Below are 9,412 nucleotides of genomic sequence, written 5' to 3' on the forward strand. Positions count from 1 at the left end.
TGGACAACCTAGAAGAAATGGATAAATTCCTAGAAGCATGCAACGTACCAAGACTGAGCCAGAAAGAAGTAGAATATCTGGACAGATCAATAATGAGTAAGGAGATTGAATCAGTAATCAAAAACCTTATAACACAGAAAAGCCCACGACCAGATAATTTCATTGGTGAATTCTATGAAGCATTTACAGAAGTAACACCAATCCTTCTCAAACTCTTCGGAAAAAAACAGAAGAGGGGTAACACTCTCAAACTTATTTTACAAGGCCAGCATTACCCTGCTACCAAAGCTTGATAGGACATTACAGGAAAAGAAAACTATAGGCCAATATCCTTGGTAGATATAGTTGCAAAAATTCTCAACAAAATACTACAAAACTAAGTTCCACAACACATTAAAAGTATCTTATCAAGTGAGATTCATCCTTGGGGTGCAAGAATGGTTCAACAGATACTAATCAACAAATACGATATATCACATTAATTGAATAAAAGATAAAAATCATATGATAATCTCAGTAGATGCAGAGAAAGCATTTGATAAAATTCAACATTCATCCATGATAAAAATTCAACAACTTAGATCTAGAAGTATACCTTAATATAATAAAGGCCATATAAGCTAAAATTAACAAGTCAGGAAATGACAGATGTTGGTGGGAATGCAAGCTGGTGTAGCCACTCTGGAAAACAGTATGGAGGTTCCTCAAAAAATTAAAAATAGAACTATTATATGATCCAGCATTTCCACTTTTGAATATATGTTCAGAGGAAATGAAATCACGATCTCAAAGAGATATCTAGGCCCCTATGTTCATGCAGCAGTATTTACAATCGCCAAGACATGGAAACAACATAAGTGTCCATTGATGAATAAAGAAAATGTGTGTGTGTGTGTGTTTGTGTGTGTGTGTGTGTGTGTGTGTGTGTGTAAAATGGAATTGGTAAAAAGAATTTTGAGCATTTTGGGCATACACATATGTCACACACATACACATACACTTTACCAACATATACTACAGTTGACTCTTGAACAACACGGATTTGAACTGTGTGGGTCCATTTATATGTGGATGTTTCACAATATGATACTTTCTTATGATTTTCTTAATACTTTCTTTTCTTTAGCTTACTTTAAAAATACAGTATATAATAAAAATAACAAAGTACCTGTTAATTGATTGTTTATGTTACTTTTAAGGCTTCTGAGCAACAATCGGCTAATAGTAGTTAAGTTTTGGGGGAGTAAAAAATTATATTCATATTTTTGACTGGGAGTTTGGTGCCCCTAACCCCTGTATTGTTCAGTAATGAACTGTGTATGTATATTTGTACACAACTTTTAAGACATATTGGTGGTAAAATATGCATATTGAAATGAGAAATTTTATATGCTTATATTTATTGCTTACCAGATTTATTCTTTTTTCCATAACTTCATTTATTCTATAGATGTTAATTGAACAACTACTGTGCGTTCAACATAGGGGATGCAAAGTTGAAAATGTCTGATCCTTGATCTCAGAAAACCGCAGTTTAGTAACCTGTTGGATTCCAAAGTGGGGTGAAGCGTTACCAAGACGGCACAAGGTGATCCAATAGGGCATGGAAAAAATAATTAGAACCTCTATATTTTTTACCCAAACATTTAAATTTCTACTTTTACTTATATTTTATACTGGACTTTGTTAATTCTGTGATACACATAAAGGAAGTGTATGGGGAAATAGCCTCTCATTTATTTTTCAAGGGAATATAAATTGGTACAATATAAATGGAAGGCAATATAATGGAATATATTGGAAGGCAATTTACAATATAAATGGAATTTTCCAACATCTATCAAAATTGTGACTGGATAGCATTTTGACCTAGAAATCCCTTTTCTAGGAATTTTCCCTGCACACATGCATACCCACAGGGCTCAAGCAGTACTGAATTGTATGTAACAGGAAAAGATTTGATATAACCTAAAGTCCATCAACTAAGTTATATCACATCCATACAATGCAATACCATGCAGCCATTAAAAAGAGCGATGATACTTTTTATTTATTGTCTTCAAACAACCTCTGAGATATATCTGAAGGGAAGAAAAATCAAAGTATAGAACAGTTGTAGGGTATGCTACTATTTGTTAGTAAATGAAAGAAATTGATACATTTTCTAATAATTTTTTTTGAGTTGTGTAGCCCTTTATTAGCAACTAAAATAGAAGGTATCTGTTGTACAACACGGGTAGTAATTGACTATAACTGGAGATTTATTATATTCTAATACAGATCATTTATAAATGCAATTTCTTTATTAAAAAGCTTCCACCCTTTTTTTGTTTGTTTGTGTACAATTTGCAAAACTATTCTGAAAGCAGAATATATGTGCACAAGTCTGCAAAGAGTGCAAATTTAGGATATGGTAAATGCTTTACAAGTTACTTTCAAAACACTGTCTGCCACAATTGGGCCTTTACATTGCCATCTTTTTTGATGCCAGCCTTCCTTCCACTGCCCTAAACTATAAAGCATTTTTTAATGAGTTGAAATTAAGGAAGGACTACACCTACTAGAAAAGAAGAGAAGAAAGTTCTATTAGTTTGAGGTTTCAGAATCCCCCCAAACCAGGACCAGTATCTTGGTAAGGGCTAGGCTGGGACCCCGGACAGAGAATGAGTATGTGCAGGTGGCATCCCTGAGGATTCAGAGCTTCAGTGGACTGTGAGTGCTCCCGCTGCATAACTCACTGAACTGTCTTGCCAGTTTCTACACTGGCTTGACTGGGCATAATTCAAAAAGGAAAAGCTCATATTCATTCCATTCTTCTGGAGCTCTGTGATAGCATTTAATAACCCCCCAATGGGATGTCTTCCACATATAGTATTACGGTATTTCTTCAAGTAATTGCTAAAAGATACAGGGTCTAATTGTTCTATAATACTCATACCCATTTTATCTAGATGTTCAATGGATCTGTAAATCTCCCCCTGGGATTCATCATAGTAACTGTAACGGAACCTTTGACCCCAATGGCAGAAATCTGAAGAAACCACAAAGAGATTCCTAGGATCCGCTAGATATTTACTGAAGAGTTTTCCGAATTACTGGTTGGAGCAGTAATTAGATTACTGCTCCAACCAGTACAGGAATAATGGTAAACTCATCCTTATGGCTTTCCATGGCTTTAGCTGTATAAGGCAAATGCATTTCAATACTGTGTTCATCTTCATCTGTCTGCAGAGACATGCGTTCAAACATTCCTGTCTTCCATAGTTCTCCGTAAATCTTTTGGTCAATACGAAGGTCATACAGAGGTGTCCTATATATATCCACACTGGAAAGTGCACATCGAGAGAGGGGCACATGATGAGAAGGCCCAAGGATGAAAATTCTCCGGGTAATGGAGGGATCCACTTGTTTGTAAGCATGAGCAGCACAGGACCCACAGTACGTATATCCTGCATGGGGTGCAATAATGGCTCTAGCAGGTCTTTTTGTAGACTGTACTTGTGAGAGCCAACCTTCTAGCTGTGCATTCAGCTGCGGTCCTGAGGCTGTGTACCAGCTCCCGGCGTGACTGGCTTCCCGGCAGACCACTCAGTTGGACATCTTGGTGCCTGTGCCGCCTATGGTGCACGAGGATGAATCTCTAATAATTCTATGTATATATATATACATACAACATTTCTTATATATGCTTAGAATATTTCTAGAAATACGCACAAGAACCTGGCCACATTACACTGATTGACCTTGGGAAGGGGAAGTGGTAACTGTAACTCAGCGGAGGGAGGGAGGGGGTTTACCATATTCCCTTTTTGCAACTTTTGAGTTTTGAACCATATTACTTATTTGTTGTAGATGAGATTTTCTGGAAGCAGATGCTGAGAGGGAGTTTGGGGTACAAGAAGTTTGTTAAAGATCAACACCTGTGGAAGGGAGGAAGGGAAGCAGGGCTGGGCAGAGGGAGAAGACTGTCCGTGTCTCCAGCCTGACAAAACTTTGACTAACCCTCTGGGGAGCTTGGGAGCACAAATGGCCTGACATTACTTTTCCTAACCCTATACTTCATTGAGAATTTGGGTGGATATAAAATCACAGTGTGAGGGAAGAAAAGTTATTCTTAGATTAGTAAGTCTTGGAACAATGTATCTTCCAGGAATCTCTTTCAATTTGTTTTAAGTCAGTGATCCTCCCTACCTCATCCCTGTCTTTGAATTCAAAGGTAATTTTTAACTGATGCAAATGTATAATCATGCTTGTTTGTTTGTTTAGAAATTTGACACCATATGGAAAACTGGGATGCAGTCACTCTAATACAAATCCTGTAGAATTCTTTTGACTTCTTAAACTTTGTTCACCTATTTCTTTTTAAACATAAAATTAATCTTAAAAGAAGACTCAAAGTTTGGAAGTCAATTAGTATAACTTCACAGGCCGTGCAGAAGTGCTGTCTGTGATATTCCTGATGTATAACCATCCAGTCTTTGCTCACATTTCCATAGCTTATGTAAGTCAGATCAATTACTGGGCAGCTATAATGGTTAGACGTTCCTTTCAAACTTGCCAATTTGTAACTTCCACCAATAGGTAATAACACAGAAGCCTTTCTCTTCTCTGACTAGCCTTGATTTTAGAAGCACGTTGCTTTCATTAGTCTAAAAGAAGTGACACGACACCTCCACCATGTCCTACCCCTCAGCTTTTCTCTACCACTTTGCTGTGTTTATTAGTATTAGAGTGAACAGTGCTCATAGACCTGAAAAGTGAGAACAGGTTTGCTTAGGGTAAGAAACAAGACTTCAGAAATGATTTAGTGTCTTGAGTAAGGTCATGCATAACACTACAAGGTAAAAGCCTTATCCAGTTTGATTGGCAAGTGAAAGGCTCATGCATCAGAGAAATCGCTGACTTCAGTGATGTATAATCCCTGGCTTCACGCCTGCCCCATTCCCCTATCAGGAGAGGGCCATTGCCCTCTCGCTGTCCTATGATGTAGGACATGGCCAAGACTGACAGAGGTGGTTGAAGGGGCAGTTGTTAAAATGTCACCCACCCAGACTGAAATCCAAATGGCTTAATTTAACATGATGCATTTTAATTAATGAGAGTGAAAAAGTGAAGAGGTTGTGGTTTCTAATCAAACAGAGTAATGCTTTAATTACTGAAATGCAAATGGCTTAATTGGGAGGGAATAAAAGTTAATTAGATCAAAAAGATATATTAAGAGGAGACTAAAAACATCTTTGCCAGAAGTAGATCTATAGTCGGTTTGTGGTAAAAGAAGGTACATATAGGAATTAAAGGGTCTGGGGTGCCTGGATGCCTCAGTCGGTTGAGCATCAGACTCTTGATTTCAGCTCAGGTCATGATCTCAGTGTCGTGGGATTGAGCCCCCACTTCTGGCTCTGGGCTCAGCATGGAGTCTGCTTGTACCTCTCCCTCTGTTCCTTCTGCTGCTTGTGCTCTCTCTCCCTCTCTCTAAAAATAAATAAATAAAATCTTAAAAAGAGAGAGAAAGGCTCTAATGTAAATATTTTAATATTTGATCACTTTGTGACTTGAGTGACTATTTCAATTTTATAATAAATATAACCTTTGGATTTCATTACAGATATTTTAACACAGAACCTTGCTGATTCTCAGTGGGTGCTGTTTTTTTTTTGTTGTTGTTGTTGTTTTAAAACTACTCTGCTTTTCTGGGTGCCTGGCTGGCTCAGTTGGAGGGGATTGTGACTCTAGATCTCAGGGTCGTGTGTTTGAGCCCCATGTGGGTGTAGAGATTACTTAAATAAATGAAACTTAAAAAAAGATAAAGTACTCTGCTTTTCCTTAGGATGTACTAATTCTCTGATGCTAATCGTCCTTAACTCATAGCTAGACTGAGGCTGCAAAAATGTTTACTTTTGCCTCCTAAAAACTGTTGAATTGAGGTGATTATACATTAGTTTAAAATTTTTAAGTTGTTAACTGAGTCTTAAGTGTATAGTGTACTGTACATTATAAAACAAGAGGCTTTTAAAGACTTTTTGTGGTGGTGGTGGTGGTTATTGTTGTTTTTGGTGTAAGAATTTAAAACTGGTTAAGTACAGGGTTGCCTGGGTGGCTTAGTCAGTTAAGTGTCTGCCTTCTGCTCAAGTCATGATCCCGGAGTCCCAGGATGGAGCCCGGCATCGGGCTCCCTGCTCAGCAGGAGCCTGCTCTGCTTCTCCCTCTGCCCTCACCGTGTTCTCGTGCACTCTGTCTCTCGCTCATTCTCTCTCTCAAATAAATAAAATCTTAAAAAAAAAAATTGGTTAAGTACAAATGTGGAGCAGTTTCTGCCCTCTAGTGGCTAAAAGTAATTTTGCAATATCTGTTATATTTCAGTGCTTTAAATTACATGGGAAAGCTACATGATATTTCATATTTTAAAAACGGTTTGAAAATTACGTGGGTGCATTTCTGTAGCTAATTACTATGGTTGCATATTTTAAAAAAGACACAATAATTTTGTTTTATTAACCACAATATGCCAATTCCTAGAAATCTGGTGAGAAATAAATTTTGAGGGAATTGTTTTTCAGGATTAAAATAATACTTCTCTACCTCTATGAAGAGAGTATTAATTTGACACTGATCTCATTATAATTTAGTTCCACTCCTGATTCTAATAGTGATTTTCCTGTTTGACTCCTTTCATAGTTCCTATATGTAAGAAGACTCATGGGTGATAATCCCGTCCATTTCCTAAGCATAGGATTGGACATATTATCTTGGTGTTATAATATGAGAGGAAAACTTCCTAATAGATGAAAGACAAGAATAGGCTATTAAGAAGAATGTGTTAGAGCCCTGAGGTTCAAAGAAAAGTGCTGTAAAATAGCAAGCATATGGATGATTGTTGACCATTCTTTCTTAGGATAATTTTCATTACTTCTCTGAAATAAATGTCTCCTCATAGGTGACTGCTGATAGAGACCTTTACTGTTCCAGGTATTTCCAGAAAAGCACTAGCACTGGTCCCGGATGAAACCAATATATTATAAGCTGGTGAGATGATAAAATAGTTCAGGAGGAAAAAAGATTAGCAACAATAACCCCCTTTCCAGACAAGCTTAAAGGGAATATAAAAACAACTTAATGTTCTGGTGAAAAATGTGACATTCCTAAATAATGTAAGAGTCTGTCAGAGTCGACATCTCTAAAAACATCAGTCTTATTGTTGTTATAGGAGTTTTTTTGGTAGGCAAAATCATGCTAAGCTTTGGATGTGTTATTTAGGTATTAATAGTGTGAGTATAATTAGAGAAGAGTGCCAAACTACTTAAAAAGACAAGTGAAATGTACTTAATGCCACTGAATTGTACACTTAAAGATGCTTAAGCTGGTAAATTTTATATTGTATACATTTTACCATAATAAAAAGGATACATAAGGAAGGCAAGTGAAATCTCCCTGATTTTTTTAATACTTCTAACAACAATGAACAAAGTGTGCAACATCTAAAAAACATTTTAGGAACTCAGGGCCAAATTAATACATAGTAAGTTAAAATAAACATCGGATATAATAAAGAGGGACAGACATTCACCACATAATATTTTCCTAATTCAAGCCTGACTCCAAAAAGCAGAGTGATTAATAACAAACATCAGTCCAGGTGAGAGATAGGTAAAGGGTGCGATACCTGGATACTCCTGAGATCCATGTTGGTGGGCTGGGGCAGCCTTCCTCCTGATTTATTTTACTGCCTTTACTGCTTTTTTCCAGTTCGTGAATGAGATCTGTGTGAGGCGGCAAATAGCCCAGGGAGTTAAAGACCTATCAGGCCAACTCTACCTACTAATGCCTTTTGCCCCCCTCCACTTGCCAATGACTACATATGTTAGCAGCTCTCTTGACCAGCTCAGTTCTCCCACTGAAGCAGAAACTGATAGTTGAGTTTCATCATCAACAAGAGCACTTGGTCTGCTACGGGGAAAAAAAATTACGTTAATGTTTCTTTAGAGTTTATCCTGTGATGTTTTTATCCTTTATAATAAAGTCTTTCATTAGTGATAAGGTAGGCATCTCCTTACCTGCTCTTAAGGTAGATCCTTTAAGCAACAGCAAAGTTAGAGCTGTCCAGGCATCTGTGGTCTTTGTTTCTTCCTTCCTTCCCTCCCTCCCTCTTTGTAAGATCTGTATATAGTGTTCTAAAACACTGAAGATGTATTCCTGGGCTCCAATGCACTTGTGTTTTCTCTTTTTAAAGCTTAATTTGGCGAATGTTTCCTGAACGCTTCAAAGGTTTGAGGCCGGAGGGGAGGTGGCCGCAGGGTGGTGGGCAGGATGGCGGATGGAGGAGAAAGAGCAGGAAGGTGGAAGTCAGATCTCTGTTTTGCCCACTCCTTAGCTCGCATTTCTTCAGGAGGTTCTTTCTGAGCTTACTTCTCATGTATAAAGATGAGCACCACAGTAACAGTTACAACAGCATTAGATGTGAAACCAGACATAGTTATCATAACAATAAATCGTCACTATTACTAAGCCGGGGAGAGGTACAGAAACACGAAAGTGTGTGTTTCTAGGAATAAAGCATAGTTTCGTGTGTTCATTAAATAACAGGGTGAGTTCCAAAGGAAGAGTGTCACATAATGTCTGCAGAAAGCACTTCAGTACGAAGAGAAAACACACACGAACCAAGTGGAGGCCAGTGCTCTCACTTTTCATGCCTATTTCATTTTGTTGGTTCCACTTAGGTGAACACTGACCTTTCATTTTTCTCACTGAGAAATTGGTCCAAGTCAATACATTTTCCCCCCCTTTTTGTATTTTTCAAGGTCATTGTCATAGTATGATGTATGAAATGTGGACCTGCGATCACATGGAAGTCACTTTCCATGAAAATTGTTGGTGTTGTCCACCCCAGCTTTCCTGAAGCCCCTACACTTTGCTCACCTTTACAGGCTGACTGAGGTTTAGGTCAGGACCAGTCCAAATGGAATATCCTTGGGAAAGAAGGGAAGTGTTGGAAAAGAGGAGGGGGGATATAGAATGGGATATTTGGGGGGATGTGCCTGGGAAAGCACATCAAGGAGAAGAGCATAATTACCATGTCATTTCCATTTTATGCTACTGTAAAAAGTCAGAATTTGGAGGAAGATCAGGTTAAACCACTTGAGGGATTCTGATTGTTTTGGCATTACGTTCTCTGCACTTGATTGTCTTATCAGATAACAATATTCATTTATATACTGAATTAGATGTTAATTTAAAGTAATTCTAGAAATTAAAAAAACTTCTATTGCAGTAATTCTTAAACTTTATGGAGATCACAAACACCACTGAGAATTTACCCAAGAACTCTGAACTCTTCTTCAGAAAAATGTGCATATATGTGTAATGATTCAGAGAAAATGTCATTTTTAGCATCTGTAAGCGTTCCTTATAAGGAGAG

General features: G+C 37.6%; 1 pseudogene; it reads right to left on the reverse strand.

Moving 5' to 3' along the window:
- Positions 1 to 2,490: 2,490 nt before the first annotated feature.
- LOC112825204 (protein MEMO1-like) lies at positions 2,491 to 3,600 on the reverse strand (annotated as a pseudogene).
- Positions 3,601 to 9,412: the final 5,812 nt, after the last annotated feature.

This window comes from Callorhinus ursinus, unplaced genomic scaffold (genome assembly GCF_003265705.2).
Source record: "Callorhinus ursinus isolate GAN/ISIS: 27379988/994484 unplaced genomic scaffold, GSC_fseal_2.0 scaffold12, whole genome shotgun sequence".
In the NCBI taxonomy this organism is placed as follows: Eukaryota; Metazoa; Chordata; class Mammalia; order Carnivora; family Otariidae; genus Callorhinus; species Callorhinus ursinus.